This window comes from Pan paniscus, chromosome 11 (genome assembly GCF_029289425.2).
Source record: "Pan paniscus chromosome 11, NHGRI_mPanPan1-v2.0_pri, whole genome shotgun sequence".
NCBI classification, from domain to species: domain Eukaryota; kingdom Metazoa; phylum Chordata; class Mammalia; order Primates; family Hominidae; genus Pan; species Pan paniscus.
Genome location: NC_073260.2, coordinates 48,326,096 through 48,344,358, shown reverse-complemented (window position 1 = coordinate 48,344,358; position 18,263 = coordinate 48,326,096). Strand labels below are relative to the sequence as shown.

Genomic DNA, 18,263 nt, shown 5'->3' with positions numbered 1-18,263 from the left:
TAAAATATTTGGTCTTGTACTGAAAAGTTTGCTGACCCCTGATTTTAAAAGACCATCGACCTGCTGGAGAGACTACATGGAGAAGTCCTGAGGCCACAAGGAGAAAGAGAGAGGCTCAGCTGTCCATGTTCCATTTCCTAGTCCCAGGGCCAGGTGATTCAGCCCTATTACCAGTCATTGCCAATAGGAGAGACCCCAAAGGAGGTCAGCAGAAGAACCATCCTGCTGACCCCAGGCAATCTGAAGAACTGGAATAATAAAATGGTAGCTCTATGCTGCTGCATTTTGGATGGTTTATTACACAGCAGCAGATAATTGGAACCCACTCCCTCCCCACCTCCAAACAAAAATATTGGGCTGTACTGTGAAGACGAACCAAAAACAAACAAACAAAAAAACAAGCACCATTGAAGATGAGTTACAAAACCATGACTGAATTAGTTCCCAAAGCTGTCTAATAGCACCACGTAACTGCTTGCAGAGTTTTTCTGAAGAAATACCATAACTCATCATGAAACCAGCTATTAAACCACAAAACTTCTGTTTCCTTCACCTTGTACGTCACCCCTACTCTCTGCAACAGTTTGACCGCATTTTAGTTTGTGGGTTTTTGCCTTTTAAATGAATCTTATCATTCTGAACACTGAGTACCCAAATAGTCCCCCAGGGCAGGAACTTCTCGTCTCTCTGAACACAGAATGTCCACTTGTGTGTTCTTTCAGATGCAGGATCTTCTTGCCCTGAATTTCTAGAATGTGTTCTTAAAGAAACATACCTATTATTTCAAAGTATCTCAATTTTTTGAGAGACAAGGAGCACTATGAATCCAGCTCATGGTGTTAATGGCTTTCTCATCATAAATCCATCAGCTATATTAGTTCTTTAGAGAAAGTAAAAATCAGAACAAGGTCTATTTGTCATATTTCCTTAACCACATCTGGAGAGAAGCTTCAAGTGAGTAAATCCAACATATGATTGTGATTCTGGGAGCATCGTTGTTTCTGTTTTCATGAAGTTTTCTCTAAGGAATGAGTTAAGGAATGAGTTAGTTCTTTTGGGGAAAAAAAAATAGTGTGCCTCCCCCCCACTGCCCACCATCTGCACACCCACTCTCGGAAATGTTGCCTGCCCATATTTACCTGCTCACCAAGCTGTTCCCTATTCTAGAAGTTTCCACTCTCCCTTGAGTATAAAAGCTTCAACCCTGGTTCAGTGGGTGGTAGCTGCACCATGGTCTGGGGAAATCAGCACTTTTTCGTGGGTGTTGCTGCCCAGGGACCAAAGGGGACTTGAGGATAATCAAGCCAGCTCTGCAAGTCTCCAACCACACAAGGGGACTGAGCTCCCACCACATCCCTCAACCTCCCGCCGCCATCTTGCTTTCCCACTCCCTGCCTCCCACACAGCTCAGCTGCCTTTTGCTGCCCTTTGCTGCCCTTTACTGCCCCTTGCACTCCCCAGCAAACCTCCTCCATCCTCTCCACTGCGTCTCCTCCCTCCCTTCCTCCCCTCTGTCACCCCAATGGCCCAGGGAGAGCACAGGACAACATGGAGTGAGGAAAGGGAGGAGCTCAGCCAGCTAACCATCCCTGCCCACCACATGTGAATTAGACAGGCTTCTCCAGAGACAGAGCCAATAGGGTATGTACACAGGAAGAAATTTATCTGAGGAATTGGCTCACACAGTTATGGAGGCTGACAAGCCCTGAGATCTGCCATCTGCAAACTGGAGACCCAAGAAAGCCAGTGTTACAATTCACTCCTGTTCCAACAGCCTGAGAACCAGGGGAACAGATGATGTAAATCCCAATCCCAGGGCAGAAGAAGAAGAAATGAGATGTCCCAGCTCAAGCATGGAGGTAAGGGGGAAAGAGAGCAAATTCCTCTGTTCTCTGTCTTTTGTTTTGTGCAGACCCTCAAGGGGTTGGATGAGGCCCACCTACATTGAGAAGGGCATCCACTTCACTAAGTCTTCTGGTTCAAATGCTAATCCCATCAGAAAACTGTCACAGACACACCCAAATAATGTTTAATCTGAGCACCTACGGTCCACTCAAATTGACTCATAAAATAAGTCATCACATGGGTGAAAGCCTTCCCTGGATGGTGAGTTTTCTGTCTCCCCAACGTGCATGCATGAAGAGCTGTCTGGGTAGATCTGATTCCCATCTTTTACCTACAAACATTTACCCACAGCCTTGCCCAAATAACACTGAGCTCCAGGCTGTATGTGTATTATTTCTCATCTTTACAATGGCCCAGAGAGGAGTTCCTGAGTCCTGGAGGGAACTGAGGTAAAAGTGTAACCACTTGATGGGTTCTTCCTGCCCACTGCATGAAATCCATCCACTGAGACCAGGGCATTGCAATAGAGAAAGAGTTTAACTGACGTAAGGCTGGCCCATGCAGGAGAAATGAAGTTATCACTCAAGTATTTGGTGGGCTGGGGGACTAGGGAATGGGTGCTGCTGATTAGTTGGGGAGGAAATCATAAAGCGGTGGAAAACAATCTTTGTGCACTGAGTCCACCTCTGGGTGGAACCACAGGACCAGCTGAGTTATGAGTCAGGGGTCCAGGTGAAGTCAGTCTGAAAAAAATCAGATAAAACCAATCTTAGGTTCTACAATAGTGATGTATCCATAGGAGCAATTGAGGAACGTCACAAATCTTGTGACCTCTGGCCACATGACCCCTGAGCAGTAAGGGATTATAGAAATTATGCCATCATTTAGACAGAGTTCAGGCCTCTCCCACAATTCTAATCTTGTCATCCTTCATTAGTCTTACAAAGGCGGTTTTTGGTCCCTGAGCAAGGAGAGGGTTACTTTTATGGAGGGATTTACTTTTACCCTAGCTTTTAAGTTAAACTATAAACTATATTCCTCCTAAAGTTACCTTGGCCCATGCTGCCTTGACCAAGGACAGCTTGGAGGTCAGAAGCAAGATGCAATCAACTAAGTCAGATTTCTCTCACTGTCATAATTTTGCAAATGCAGTTTCAGAGGGAATGAGTAGGGAAAGGTGGAGGGCCCCTTGTAAGTTATTTGCTGAAGAGCACACAGCTAATGGGTGCAGTTAACACAGGCTTTTCTTGAGACGAAGTCTCGCTCTGTCACCCAGACTGGAGTGCAGTGGCGCGATCTCGGCTCACTGCAACCGCCGCCTCCCGGGTTCAAGCAATTCTCTGCCTCAGCCTCCTGAGTAGTGCCCACCACCACACACAGCTAATTTTTGTATTTTTAGTAGAGATGGGGTTTCATCATCTTGGCCAGGCTGGTCTTGAACCCCTGACCTCATGATCCACCCGCCTGGGCCTCCCAAAGTGCTGGGATTACAGGCGTGAGCCAGTGCACCCAGCCTAGGCTTTCCTTTTTTAAAACTCTTTTATTTTATTTACCAGTACATATTCATGAAAACAAATCAACCCACACAATAAAGCACCAACAAGAAAGACAAATTAATCACTAAAATTGTAGTACCTCGAAGTACAGTTGACCCTTGAACAATGCAGGGGTTCGGAGCACCAACTCTCATGCAGTCAAAAATCCTCGTATACATTTCGAATCCCCCCAAAACTTTACAGTAATAGCTTGCTGTTGACCAGAGGCCTTACTGATAACATAAATAGCCAATTAACACATATTTTGTATGTTATATATGTCATATACTGTATTCTTAAAGTAAGCTAGAAAGAAGAAAATATAATTAAGAAAATCATTAAAGAGAAAATATATTTACTATTCACCAAGTGGGGGCGGATCATCATAGAGGTCTTCATCCTTGTCTTCAAGTGGAGTAGGTCGAGGAGGAGGAAGAAGAGGGATTGGTCTCACTGTCCCAGGAATGGCAGAGGTGGAAGAAAATCTGCATATAAGTGGCCCACACAATTCAAACCTATGTTGTTAAAGGGCCCATTGTGCATCCAGTCCTTGTCTCAAACTGAAGGCTCAGCCTTGTTCTAATGCTATCGTCTCTAAGATATTCCCTTATATATTTACATCACTGCTCCACTGCAACGCACTGCTAAGATGCTTACACCCTGTCTCCGGGGGCTATGGTTGCCCTAGTTAAGGAGAACTCAGTGGCAGAAGGGACAGGAGTTCACCGACAACTGAAGCCCTGTCCTCGGGGTGCTCTCTTGGGTGCTGGTGACTCCCAGCATCCCCTCTTGGGCATATTTTGAGGTCTAGAGAACCATTTTGCCTAATAGTGGCTGTCAGATAAGGTCTGTTTGGCAGATGCCTGCAGAGCCGTGTGCCTGCCAACAGACATCCCCTGGCTTCCATCCCACCCTTCCCACTATGAGGAGTCGGAGTTGGTGTTTGGCTGACCACAAGGAACCCAGGCAGAAAAGTCCCCTAAGCCTACTGCAGCTCTGGCGTGTGGCTGAGTGGGATGCTCAGCAGGTGTTTGGGGAGAAGGGAAGGTGGACACCCTGAAGGCCTCTGACCCTACCTGAGGCCAAGGATGGGTGAAAAAGTGTAGCATGAATGGCAGCTGGGAGAGCACAGAGCCCAGGGTCTACCCTGACTTCAGGGGGCCTCAGCCAGTCAGACTTTGAATAACACCAGCTACACTGGGGCCCCAATTTCTGTGGCCCCCTCCCATGACAAACAAGACCCATTGGTCAGGACGAACCAGATCTGATGCAGGAACAAGTGGCCTGCCAATCTCAGGGGCTCTGCCCATCACAGTCACTTAGCACCTCAGTACCTCAGCACTTCTCCACTTGTGGGCTGGTTGGGCTTCCTCGCAGCATGGTGGCCATGCTCGATCAGGGCAGTCAGACTGCTTCCACGGTGGCCCAGGAGTATTCCAGAGAGCCAGCAGGAAGCTGTCACCTCTTCATGACCTGGCCTTGAAAGTTACGTAGCATCACTCCACCGTAACTTTGGTGGACAGGCCACTAAGTCAGGCCCAGAATCAAGGGGACCAATACTGACTCCACTTCTCGGTGGGTGGAGCTGTAAAGCCACCTCACAGGACTGTCATGTTATTTATGAGCTAATATCTGTAAAGTGCTGAGAACCATTCCTCACAGTAATGCAATTTATACAAGTGTTTCTTAAAGAAAGCATACTGCTCATGGATTTGAAAATCATGTCTCAGTAAGCTAACTCCCTGTTTGATATCCAGAACATTCTTGCATCACCCAGTGGGGGAAGCACCAAATCCTGTTGCTCTTTCACTGCCATGCAAGTGCCTGGCCATGGAAGTTGGAGTCAGAATCCTTGTCACACCTTCCAAAAGTTTCACCAGAGGTTCAGAGAATCCAGAGAGGGCTGGATCTCCACCCTTCCAGGGAGAGGGAACAAACAGTGGGCTTCAGCAGCCTGACTCAGGAGCAAATTCCTAGATGACTCTACCTGGAACATGGCACACTGGGGCTCAGGGCTGTGAAACTCAGAGCAAAAACAAGGCCAGTGTTGACTGAGGCTCTCACCCTCCACTGCACGTTCAAACCATCTGGAGACCCTCAGATGGCTCCACGCCTGGCCTCTCCCCAGACAGAGCTCTGAAGTGGGACCTGGGCTTCAGAATTCTGAAACCTCCCAAGCGATTTCAAGACACACCAAAGCCTAAAAGTAACTGAAATGATGGGTTTCCGACGCTCCTGTGCTTGCGAGTCACTTGGGGACCTTGTTAAGATACAGACTCTCACTCAGCGGGGCCGGCTGAAATTCTGCATTGCTAGCAATCTCCTGGCAATGTTCATGCCTCTGGTCTGTGGACCACGCTTTGAGTAGCAGAAAAATAGAGCAGCATTTCTTAGTCTTGTCTTGTCTTTTTAACTCTATGCTTCCCACTGATTAATGTACAAATCCCATGCCTTCTTTTAATATTATTTGAAAACTGCACAGTAAATTAAATATTGCAACTAAAACCAAGTGTTAATTTGAGGGGACAAAATTCTGCATTGTTTGCACAACTCACTTCTGGGCCTTCCCATCCCACCAACACCTACAATCTGGGAAAACACCCTGTTGCAAAAACAACTGGAGGTGGCACCCATCCGGCTTCACCCAGGTTTCCACCGGCTCCTTCACCCGGCACCTAAAGGACTCACCACCCACCCCTTATTGGGGTCTTGCTTCACCCATCAACAAGCAAGATAATGTCAGGTGGCCTCAAAGGGCCTTTCCAATATCACTAGGGACTTTTGATCTTAAATCATCTTTTAATCTTTTCCATCCCATGGATCCTCGGCCTCCTCTGTGACTTCCAGGAAAGAAGCAGGGCTCCAAAAGCATTTTCTACCACAGGCACTTGTGCCTAAGGACTTTCCTGACAAGGACATGAACAGGCACATCAGGGTTGATGACCACACCATAAGATGCTGGCAGGAACAAGGCCTAGGCCAAGGGTTGAGGAAACTATCTATAAGGGCTAGATGGCCTCTCAGGCTCTGCTGTGAGCTCACCGCTATTCAGCTCCACCCCTGAAGCACAAAGAGCCACAGATGGTGTGTGAACAAAGGGTGTGACTGCGTTCCAGTAATATTCACTTCAAAAAACAAGCGTTGGGCCGGATTTGGCCCACAGGCTGTAGTTACCGGAGAGCAGTGCTTCTCAAACTTTAATAGCACAGAGATCACTCAGGGATCTAGTTAAAATACAGATTCTGAGAACATGGATTTGAGTGCAGCACTGTCCAACAGAAATATGATGGGGCCAGGCAAGGTGGCTCATTCCTGTACTCCCAACACTTTGGGAAGCTGAGGCAGGAGGATCACTTGAGCCCAGGAGTTCAAGACCACTTGAAGCAATATAGTGAGACCCTGTCTCTATTAAAAAAATAAAAGTTAAAAAAATTGACCGATCAGGGCAGATCACCTGAAATCAGGAGTTCAAGACCAGACTGGCCAACATGGTGAAACCCCGTCTCTACTAAAATACAAAAATTTGCCAGGCATGATGGTAGGTGCCTGTAATCCCAACTACATAGGAGGCTGAGGCAGGAGAATCACTTGAACCTGGGAGACGGTGGTTGCAGTGAACCAAGATCACACCACTGCACTCCAGCCTGGGCAGCTGAGCGAGACTCCATCGCAAAAAAAAAAAAATTAGCTGAGTGTGGTACCACATGCCTGAAGTCCCAGCTACTTGGGAGGGTGAGGTGGGAGGATCACTGGAGCCCAGGAGGTCAAGGCTGCAGTGAGCTAAGATTGCACCACTGCACTCCAGCCTGGGTGACAGAGCAAGACCCTGCCTCAAAAAATAAAGAAATACAATGGGAGTCACATATGAAGTTTAAAATTTCCTGGTAGAGACTTTAAGTTAAAAAAAGTGAAATTAATATTAATAAGATACTTTATTTAACCGAATATACCCAAAAGAGTATGATTTCATCATGTGGCACTAACCACATTTCCAGTGGCCATAGTCATGGTTACACAGGATCAAGCCTGAAAGCCTGCATTTCAGACAAGCTCCCAGGTGACAAGAATGCTGCCAGTCCAGGGACCTCGCTTTGTAGCAAGGGCCCAAAGAATGCTATCTTCTACCTGGGCTGGTGAGACAGCTGTGGAGCTTCTACACAATTTTCTGCAGGACACTTGGCAAACTGAATATGTATCCTAAGATAGGAATGCTTGAAGTCACATCTTAGGGAACATCCAGCTCATTGATACCATCCTTGTGCGTGATTATCAAGTAATCTTTCTCAAACACTCTCACCAGGTATTTTACACAAAGCCCAGTAAATGGGGGCCCTGTCTCCTCCGTATCACACAAAGGAAATGACATGTGTGGATAAGGAATGACAGGACAAGTGTGTGCTGGCGCCATCCCACGGCCTTTACACTGGCCTCTCCAAGAAGTTCACAGTTCCATGAGCGAGGTTTAGGAATTCCCATTTGACGGAGTAGGAACCAATCTCCAAGCTTAAGAAGCTGCAGCTAGAAATGAGCAACCCTGTGCCTGAGGCCCAAGTCCATCCATTTCCAAAAGGCTAGGCTCATAATCCAAGGAGTGCAGCATACAAGATGCCACCAGGCATGAGTCACAGACATTTCTATTTCAATATTTTTAATAGAAGATCTCCAGTTTATCAAACTGGTGATATGTCACAGACAAAATTGCTTACCTTAAGCTGAGGATTATTTTAAGAATCTGTTTCAATTTTATTTATTTATTTTTTAAGCCAAGAATTTCCAGTTTTTATTTTTATAACATGACTTAACAAGAAAAACATTCCCCCAATTTTTTAAAAATTAGGTTGGATTATTTTACAATATATGAATCAACTTAAAATATCAGCCCTTTTATTTAGAGCCAAGGATGCTATTTTAACAGCAGAATTGCACCATTGATACTTTTACCTATATTTGATGGCACAGATATGCGAAAGTCATACGACTTCCACTGACACCCTCTCCTCCCTCCAGAGTAGCATTCACGTAATTTATCTTAGGTCAGTTACAAGTTATATGTAAGAAATGGTTAAGTGGGCTGGGCATGGTTGGTGGCCCATGCTTGTAATCCCAGCACTTTGGGAGGCCTGGTGGGGGGTGTTAGGTGGGGGGAATCGCTTTGAGCCTAGGAGGTCAAGGCTGCAGTGAGCTATGATTGCCCCACTGCACTCCAGCCTGGGCACCAGCATGAGACCCTGTCTATAAAAGGGAAGGGGAAGGGGTGGGGCAGGGGAAGGGAGAGGAAGAAAGGAAGGAGAGAAAGAAAAGGGAGAAAGAGAGGGAAAGAAGAAGGGAGGGAGGGAGGAAAGAAGGAAAAAAGGAAGGAAGGAAGGAAAGAGAGGAAAGAGAGGAGGGAAGGAGGGAGGGAGGGAGGGAGGAGAGAGGAAAGAGAGAAAGAGGAGCGAAGGAGGGAGGAAGGAAGGAAGGAGAGAGGGGAAAGAGAAAAAGGAGGGAAGGAGGGAGGAAGGGAGGGAAGGAAGGAAGGAAAGAGAGGAAAGAGGGGAGGAACAGAAGGAGGGAAAGAGGGAAGGAAGGAGGGAGGGAGGGAGGGAGGGAGGGAAGGAGGGGGGAAGGAAGGAAGGAAGGAAGGAAGGAAGGAAGGAAGGAAGGAAGGAAGGAAGGAAGCAAGCAAGCTAAGCAATATAACCCTGTGGCAACATTTGTAAAAGTGACTCTGAGAAGACAGAAAGATCCTCTATGAGAGGCTGGTGTCCCCAGGAATTGGCGAGGCCTGCTGAGGATCATTTGGGTAAATGTCATGGTCACGCGGCCCCATTCTCTTCGCTGAGCTCCGGATTTCCGTAGCCAATTGTCTGCTGGACATTCCTCCCTGAGACATCTCACAGGTAACCCGCTCCAAAGTCAATTTTAGGGCCCTCCTCCCCACTGCGTCCGTCCTCCTACTCTCCTGGCCTCTGGAATGGTCCCCGCCCAGCCAGTTTCTGACACCAGACGCTGTCCTGGGCCTCGCCCCGCCTTCCCACCCCCACCCAAACGCGCGTACTCTCGGCCTGGCCTGCGTAGGCCCGGCCCGCACCCGCCCTGCCGGGCTCCTGCTCCATTGCTGCCCCAGCCGACGTCCCTCACGGCTAGACCCTGAGTCTGTCACCCGTTGGCAGCGCCCAGAATGGGCCAAGCACCCTCCCCGCCCCTCTCCAGGGTGCTGCTGGCCTCGCTTCCGCGGCCCCTCCCGCGAGGCCTACCCCCACCCCCACCCCGCGGCGCCCCTTGGTTCTTCTTCCTGGCCCCTGGCCCCCACTTTACATCCTGATTTGTAACCCCGCAGTGACTAACATAGCTCCCACCTCCTGGCCTGTTCACGGGGGTCCCCAGGGGTGCGCGGACCGTGCGGGGGTCCCCGCGGCCAACCCAGCGCCAGAAGCGCAGGGAGCACGTGGCAAACGGTGGGGGGAACAATCGAGACCGACCCAAAGCGGTTGCAGCAGAGAGGGAGGCATCCAATCCCGTCCACCAGCCCCCAAAGGCCGTCGTCCTGCCTGGAGAACCGAGCAGTGCTAGGCAAGGTTCACTAGTAAAGAAAAATATCTGACCGGCTCCAGCTCCAGCCCAAGCTGCTGGTCGGGGCGAGAGGCCTGGGGACCTGTCCAGGGCAGGAGCCCCTGCACTGCGGGGGAATCCTCTTACTACTGCACGGGGTGGAGGGGGCGGGCGGGGGGGGAACATGCAGGCCCTGGAGCCCCACTCAGAAGACGCCTGAGCAGAGGCGCCTCGGCTCTACCCAGCTCAGCCCTCGCCCCCGCACTGCACATCCCCCCTGTGGGCTTCCATCCTTCCTCCCCTTCCCCCCCACCATCCAAACCGCCCCCAGGGCTCTGCTGAGGCTTCCCTGCTGTCTGGGAAGGGGCTGTTGGTTCCGCAGGAGCACGCCGTGAGATGAGCACCCAGGGACTGACAAAGGGGGCTCCAGGGGATACTGGGGAGGGCGAGTCAGAGCAGGGCCCAGAGGGGAGCAGCAGGCAGGGCACAATTTCGGGCCAGTTCCGGGGCAGGGTGGGTGGAGCCCAACCCCTAGGGGAACTCGGATCCTAATGACACCCTCAAGTCTGCCCGTCTGCCCGGGCTTCTTACTCCCACTCTGGTCCTCTTGCCCAAAGGCTTGAGGCCGGGAGGACGGCGATGAGGATCAAAACCCCTGGGTCCTTCCTGCCTCTGCGCCTGCCAGCAAAACAGCTCCATGAGTCCAAGGGCAGCTCAAGGGCAGGCCACGGGAGCCACAGGTCCTGGCCATACAGCAAAAACATATGGAAGCCAGGGCAGTGCAGACACAGCAACAGGACAGAGGGGCCTGGCTGGAGCGCCAATGCCAGGGGTCTCTCAAGGCCCGCAACACGGTGTCCTTCTTGGACTGGAGTCTCAAGTAAATAACAAAGAGGGGATCTGATGACGTCCACTTGGGCTTCTCCCTGCCTTTGGTGGCGCCCCGGCCCTCCTGTGCGTCCTCCTGGCCCTGCTCAGATCCTAGGAGCCATCACACACTCAACATCCCCAGGCAGCACCAGCACCAAAGCCCCTCATTCCATAGCCCTCTAACACCTGGCTCAGAGTGAGCTCAGCTTCTTTTCTTCAAACATGTCTTCATGGCAGCAAGGGAATCAAAAACTCTCCTTCTGGCCACCCACGGAAATGCAGCCGTCACCAGATGGAAAAGGAGGAGAAGATGCAGTGGGCTTGGGTGGGCCCAGGTGGCCCCTGGCCAGACTCTTTCCCTCAGTTGGGGGACAGAGGCTGATTGGAAGAGCACCTCCTTCCCAACGCTTGAGGACAGGGCCTTCCCTGACACCTGTGCCTGGGCTGGTCTTCTGCACCCTTAGCCTCAAGTAGCCTCAGACCACTGCAGTGCTGTTGAGGGTTATCCATAGCGTTTTTTTTCCTGTGCTTTGGGTCTCCTTTGCCATCTGCAGCTGGACTAGGGGTCTTGGATTGCCAGGGAGGCTTCTGTGAAGTGGGCTGAAGAGAGCCCTTCCTCACTCGGAAGGCACAGCACAGCCCCGCCGCATTTATAAGTGAAAAGGGAGACCCCACTGTGATGGGGATCCTTCTGCCATTCCCCCAAGACCCCGGGATTGATGAGAGGCATTCAGAACTGCAAGGGGCATGAGGGGGCTGTCATGTCCTTGTCTGGGCGGCCTCCCAGGCTCAAATTGCTGCCTGAGAACAGGTGGCAGAACATTCCTGAATATTTAACCCTTGGCTCGCAAGAGTGCAGGAATGACAGTTCTGTGCCTGAGGAAAAGATTCGTGTCGCTCGCACCTCACTTAGGACAACTTGTGCTTTACAGAAATTTACTAATGTTAAAGAATGATTTGTGGTTTCTTTGCTCAAATACAGGAAACTGACTTTTCTCAAAAATGAACTCTCCCTACCAATCTGCACCATGAAATTATTTCAGCAAAAAATAATGGTTGCCCATCACCGCACACTGCGTGTGACTCAGCCATCACTCACAGGCAAAGAAGGGTGTTCTCTCCTCTCCCTGTCAGTTACTAATTCTCTGTAAATGACCATTTGACATCCTGGCCGGGGAGGATTCAGATCAGAGATGACTTCCCCACTGCCACAAAGTATGGTTCTGGGAAGGACAACCAGCCCCAAGGCCATGAAGGTTCTGGAAAAGTTTCTTCTCATTTGAAGTCCAGTATTTCCTCGGCCCCATTTTTCTGTTAAACAATCCTTTTCCCTTGGAGATTGCTAAAGCTTAGCTCCAGGGCCAGCCTAAGCTCCAGCAGAACTGGGAGCGTCTCCTGTGTCTACATAGCTCCCTTCCCTCCTGCCTTCCTACTATCAAAGGAGAAACAGCGTGTAATTTGATTTTTTCCCCTTCTCCTCACTTGCCATACTGTGTTCTTTGCCTGGGCCTGTGCCTCTCCTTGCAGAGGCTGTGGACAGGAGCACCGAGAGCCACTTCCTGGAGCATGCTCCCCACCCCCGCAGCCTGTGGCTTCAGCCTCTGCTTCTGCAGACAGCGGTGGAGGAAGTCAGGACTGTCCCTTCTGACCTGAACACCTACCTCCAAGTCCTCCCTGTCGCCACAGAGACCCGGCAATGCAAGTGAGTCCTGTTTGACCTCGTCAATCATCGCAGACTGTAAAGGTGACTCGGATGCTCAAGAAACGAGCATACCCAGCAGTGGGCCCCAGATTTCCCGCAGGCCCAGGTCCTCCTGGGTGCACAGAGACCTACCAGACAACGGTCCGGCTGCACTGGTGTTGTGAGATGCCTGTGTCAGAAGACACTGAGTTCCTCACTCGCCTCCTATCATGCCGATGATCACAGGAGAAAGAGCAGGGCACATGCGTGCCAGCATGCTGAAGGGAGGCCAAAACCCACGCTTGAAAACCACAGGTCCTGTTCTAGGAGCAGGAGATATATTTAGCCAAGCAGGATGTTTGTGGGTAAACCAACATTTTGCTGTAAATAAAATTCTGCAAACTCGGGACTTTGAGAATTGCAGAAGCTTACTTTGCCTGCGTATTGGCAAGAGAGCTATTTTCCTAACACAAGCTCACCATGACCCTCATTCAGAGATGCCCTTGACGCTGAGGGTGGTGCCTTTTCGCTAAGGGGTGCTGTCAGGGGATTGAGTAGGAGCCTGAAGAGCTAGGAGTATCTTCTCCCTGGGCAGACCAGCAGGCAGACCCTGTCCCTTCACACTACAGTGGCACGTGATGGGCCCCACTGCCCACCTGGTTCTGGTGTCCAGGCTGAAGTCCTCGTGTGACACTCCAAACTGTTCTGGCAAGGAAGGCTCACGGGTTCTGACCTACACTCTGAAACTGACCAGTAGTGATAAACTCTGCATGGACTTCAGCCATCATTGCGTACGTAAGAAATACGTGTTGCACACAGAGTGCTTCTCTACATTCCCAGGTTTGCCACTCCCCGACTTTTGCTGAAGCAGGTTTCTACTCCATCAGTCCCACAGATGTGTTCACAGGGCCAGCACTGAGTGTGGTGCTGGGGAAGGCATGTGCTTGGAGGCAGCCCTGTGAGATGGCACTGCCTAGGGGAGGAGTCGTGGTGGGGAAGACCCTGGCCACGCATGATAGAGGAAGCGTGGCCACACAGTCTTTGCTGTCCCTGCCACAGCATGGTGCTGTAAGTCTCCTCCTTCTGAGTCTGTGCAGACTTATGTGACACATTTGACCCAACAGAAATGCAGCATTTGTGGTGTGTGAAAGTTCCAGACCAGGCCACAGAGAGCTCCGTGGCTTCGGCTGTGTCTCCTGGAGCACTTGCTCTCAGGACCCCCTCTCTCAGAGCCCAGGCACCACGCCGTGAGGGAACCCCAGCCACAGAGACAGGCTAGGTGTAGGTGCTTTCATCAAAGTGCCACCTGTGCCTCCCCGCAGCAGTGTCAGGCCGCCAGCTTGGACAGGCAGCTCCAGCCTCCAGTGGAGGCTTCAGAGGACAGCATCAAACAGCATCCACAAAGGAGACCACCTTGTGAAAAGCGCCTAGCCAAGCCCTGCCCAAATCCCTGGCCTGTGCAATTGTGAGCAAAGCAATTCAATTTGGAGTGGTTTTATGCTGCAGTAGGTGACCAAGGCACTATGGAAGTGAATATCAGGAGCCCCTCACTGGGATGTCAGAAGACATTCAAGGAAGGTTTCCTGGAAGATTTAGTACCTCAGGTGGTACAGGAGAAGGCGAGATGGAGAGAAAGCAACCCCAGTCTGAAGACGCAGTGGTAAGAAAGGGTCATTCCCCTGGGCATGTGTGGTCTGCTGGGGGATGACAGCCGAGGTGAACTTGAAGCAGAGGACACTCAGACAAGCTGCACTCTGAATCCTGCTACGCTGACCGCAGCACTTGCTGAAGAAGCCGCCTCGCCATACCCAAGCCCTGCAGAGGGAAGGACTGTGGAAGGCAGCTCAGAGGCCTCAGGCAGCCACAGTGGGCATGCTTGTCTATGACTCACAGCTACGACGTGGCCTGTGCTGCTGCAGCTGCTGATAAGCCTCAAACCTCATATACCACTCTCTTCCGAGGATTTTTAAATACACAAAAGTGGGAGTGAGAGGGGTATTTAATTCCCCTACTAACACATGTTGGGCGCAGCTGGAGCAGCCAGGCCCACTGTAGCTGGGAAGATGCGGTGCCTCGAAGTGCAGGCACTGCTCACTGCCACATGTGAGCACAGGTTCTGAGGGTGAAAGGTCCCTGGTATCTGGCCAGAGTGTTAGACTCTGGAACATAAGAAGCCCCCGAGGTGGTGGAGAAGGTCTAGCCAGGCTCCAGACTGGCTTCACAGAGGTAATGCTTTTTGGTTTGAAATCCGTAAGAGCGCACTACAACTTCAGGGCAAGCTCCAACAGTGCTTCTCAAACTTTAATGAGCACCCAAATCATCAGGGGGCGTGGGGGCAGTGGGTCGCTTACTAAAATGAAGATTCTGCATCAGGAGGTCTGGGGCGGTGACACGATTCTGTGTTTCTAACACGTTCCTGGGTGAGGCTGAGGCCACTAGTCCGTGAAGCACACTTTGAGTAGCAAGAATGTGGAGGAACTGTCCCAGGATGGGCCATGATTTACCTGAATTCTCACAGTGGCTTAGACAATGGAGACCTTGTCCACAACTAAAAAATAAAAATAAAATCGAACCACACTCATTGTTCCAGGAAACAGCAATAACATTGGAAATAAATCAAATGGTTTATTACTGAGATTATATTATCAGAGCTATATATTAATTTTTTTTCTTTCTTTCTTTTTTCCTTTTTTGAGACAGGGTCTCACTCTGTCACCCAGGCTGGAGTGCAGTGGCATGGTCACTGCTCACTGCAGCCTCGAGTTTTCGGGCTCAGGTGATCCTCCCACCTCAGCCTCCCGAGTAGCTGGGACTACAGGCATGCACCACCACACCCAGCTAATTTTTTGTACTTTTAGTAGAGATGAGGTCTTGCCATGTTGCCCAGGCTGGTCTCAAACTCCTGGGCTCAAGTGATTCGCCCACCTCAGCCTTTCAAAGTGCTGGGATTACAGGTGTGAGCTATACCCCCCCACCCCACCCACCTGTATATTCATTTTCTATAACTGTGTAACAAATAATAAATTCCTATTACTGCATAACAGACTTAATAGCTTAAAACAACACCCATTTATGGTCTCATAATTCTGCAGGTCAGAAGTCCAGGCGGGTTTAATGGGGTTTTCTGCTTGGAGTCTCACAAGGCCAATGTCAAGGTCTCCTATCTGGAGGTTTGGGGGAAGAAAATCTACCTCCAAGTTTAATCTGGTTGTTGGGCAAATTCACTTCCTTGCAGTCCCCTGAAATCCTCATTTTCTTGCTGGCTGTCAGCCAGGGGTTGCTCTCAGTAACAGGGACCTCCCAGGGCCTCCTCCATCTCAAAGCCAGCAACAGAGAATCCACCCTGGTGTCAAATCTAACTCCGGCTCTGTTACCAGCCAGAGAAAACTCTGCTTTTAAAGAACTTGGCCGGGTGCCGTGGCTCACACCTGTAATCCCAACACTTTGGGAGGCAGAGGCAGGCGGATCACCTGAGGTCAGCACTTTGAGACCAGCCCGGCCAACATGATGAAACCCCGTCTCTACTAAAAAATACGAAAATTAGCCAGGCACAGTGGCAGGTGCCTGTAATCCCAACTACTCAGGAAGCTGAGGCAGGAGAATAGCTTCAACCTGGAGGCAGAGGTTGCAGTGAGCCGAGATTGCCCCATTGCCCAGCCTGGGCGACAGAGCGAGACTCTGTCTCAAAAATAAATAAATAAATAAATAAGAACTCATATTAGGCCCCACCCCAGATAATCTTCCAATTTTTAGATCAGACAATTAGTGACCTTAATTATATCTGAAAGAGTCTTTTGCCATACAAGGTAACATAATCATGCGAATAACGCCAGGGGGCTTGGTTCTGGTTCCAGGGCCACCTTAGATTTCTGCCCTCCATAAGTGGGAAATGGGTGCCTTAGGCAAAAACTGCCCAATAAGAATGCAACAACCATTACACAACTAAAGTGGGTGATCTTCAATGACATAATCAGAAAAGAACCTGAGATCAATTTCTCACTCAACAGGATTTATGGAGAAAGGCCAACAAAAAGTAAGGCCTCAATTTAGCAAGCTGAACTAAAAGCCAAGTTTAATTTGCATTCTTTAGAATGCTTGGGGTCAGCCGGGAGTCTCTCCCATTAGAATGCCTGGGGTGGCCCAGGTGTCTCTATCATTAGACTGCCCGGGCTCAGCCGGGAGATTCCTAGAACACACTGGGTCAAGCAAAACAACAACAAACAAACAAACAAAAACCTTTAGAAACACTTATTTTATGTTCACTGAAAACACTTCATTGCAGCAGCAACTTCAATAAATTATTTAGTATTTTGCACCTCCAAGGCAAAATTTCATAAACAAACAGGTGATGTTTCTTAGAAAACGGACTGTTTATATTTAGCATTATTTTCTTTCTCTCATGCCAGTTTCCTGGAGGGCATCTCTCACACCAATTTCCTAGAGGGAAAAGTTTACCTGCAAAGCTAGAAGGGGCTTAATGCCAACATTCCCTGATGCACCCAGTGAGAACATGAAGAGATGTGGATTTCCTCTCCTTCCCTTATTAATTGGTTTGTGCCATTTAGAGCAAATTTGATGCATAAAACTCTAATTCAAAAGAAAATGAGTTTTTACTTTACCAAAAGAGTAAACCTTTTGGCTGGGAGCGGTGGCTCACGCCTGTAATCCCAGCACTTTGGGAGGCCGAGGCGGGTGGATCACGAGGTCAGGAGATCAAGACCGCCGTGACTAACACGGTGAAACCCCGTCTCTACTAAAAATACAGAAAAAAAATTAGCCAGGCATGGTGGCGGGTGCCTGTAGTCCCAGCTACTCGGGAGGCTGAGGCAGGAGAATGGCGTGAACCCGGGAGGTGGAGCTTGCAGTGAGCGGAGATCGCGCCACTGCACTCCAGCCTGGGCGACAGAGCGAGACTCCGTCTCAAAAAAAAAAAAAAAAAAAAAAAAGAGTAAATCTTTTAGTAAAATTTCTAGGAATTATTCTCAGCCTAAAACAGTGAGTTGTATACAGTTTCTATTAATTGAGGTTTGAAATGTACACGCATAGTAGCACAGTGGGTGAAATGACTGATCTGAAGTGTGCCACTCACTGAATCTGCTCATGTATACGTTCATGTGAGCACCACTCAGCTTCCCCAGATTTCCTTGCTATCCATCCCAGTCTATAATTACCCCCAACCAGAGGCAAGGCAGCGTTTTAGAAACTTTATTGAGGGTATGATTTCTGTCCAGTAAATTGTGTCCACTTCAAGCTTCCAGTCCAGTGAGTTTGACTATGTGCACACTCAGGTCACAAACCAAGGTCACAATCAGGAGGCAACACACCTTCATCACCCACAAGGGACACCTTGGTCGCCTTTGCCTCATCTCCCACCACCCTGGGCACCAGGACACCACACATCTGTTTTTTAAATCACTATAGATTAGTTTGAGTTGTTTAATTTGTGTGTAAGAGAAATCATGAAGGATATACTCTTTTCCGGCTAGCCTCTCTCACCCGGCATAGTGATCTGGAGATTCCTTGATGCTGTGGGGAGTATAAAGAGTTCATTCTCTTTCATTGCTGAATAGTATTCCATTGTATGGATATACAACAGTGATTCTCCATTCATCTGTTGATAGACATGTGGGGTTTTTCCAGTTTGGGGCTACTGTGAATAAAGCTGGTATGAGCATTCACCCACAGGTATTTGTGTGAACATATGTTTTATTTATTCTGGGAAAATACCCAAAAGTGGAAAAACTAGGTCATATGAAAAGTATATGCTTAACTTTAAGAAATTGCCCAATAGTTTGCTAAAG

The 18,263-nt window shown here is 49.5% G+C and overlaps 1 long non-coding RNA gene across 1 annotated transcript in view; it reads right to left on the bottom strand.

Annotated features, from left to right (window-relative positions):
* LOC103784397 (uncharacterized) overlaps window positions 1-12,740 on the bottom strand; it is a 58,113-nt gene extending 45,373 nt beyond the window's left edge. The window contains exon 1 of the long non-coding RNA XR_004673365.4: window positions 12,443-12,740. This is a non-coding gene — a long non-coding RNA (uncharacterized LOC103784397). The remainder of the gene's footprint in view (window positions 1-12,442) is intronic.
* Between the last annotated feature and the right edge of the window lie 5,523 nt (window positions 12,741-18,263).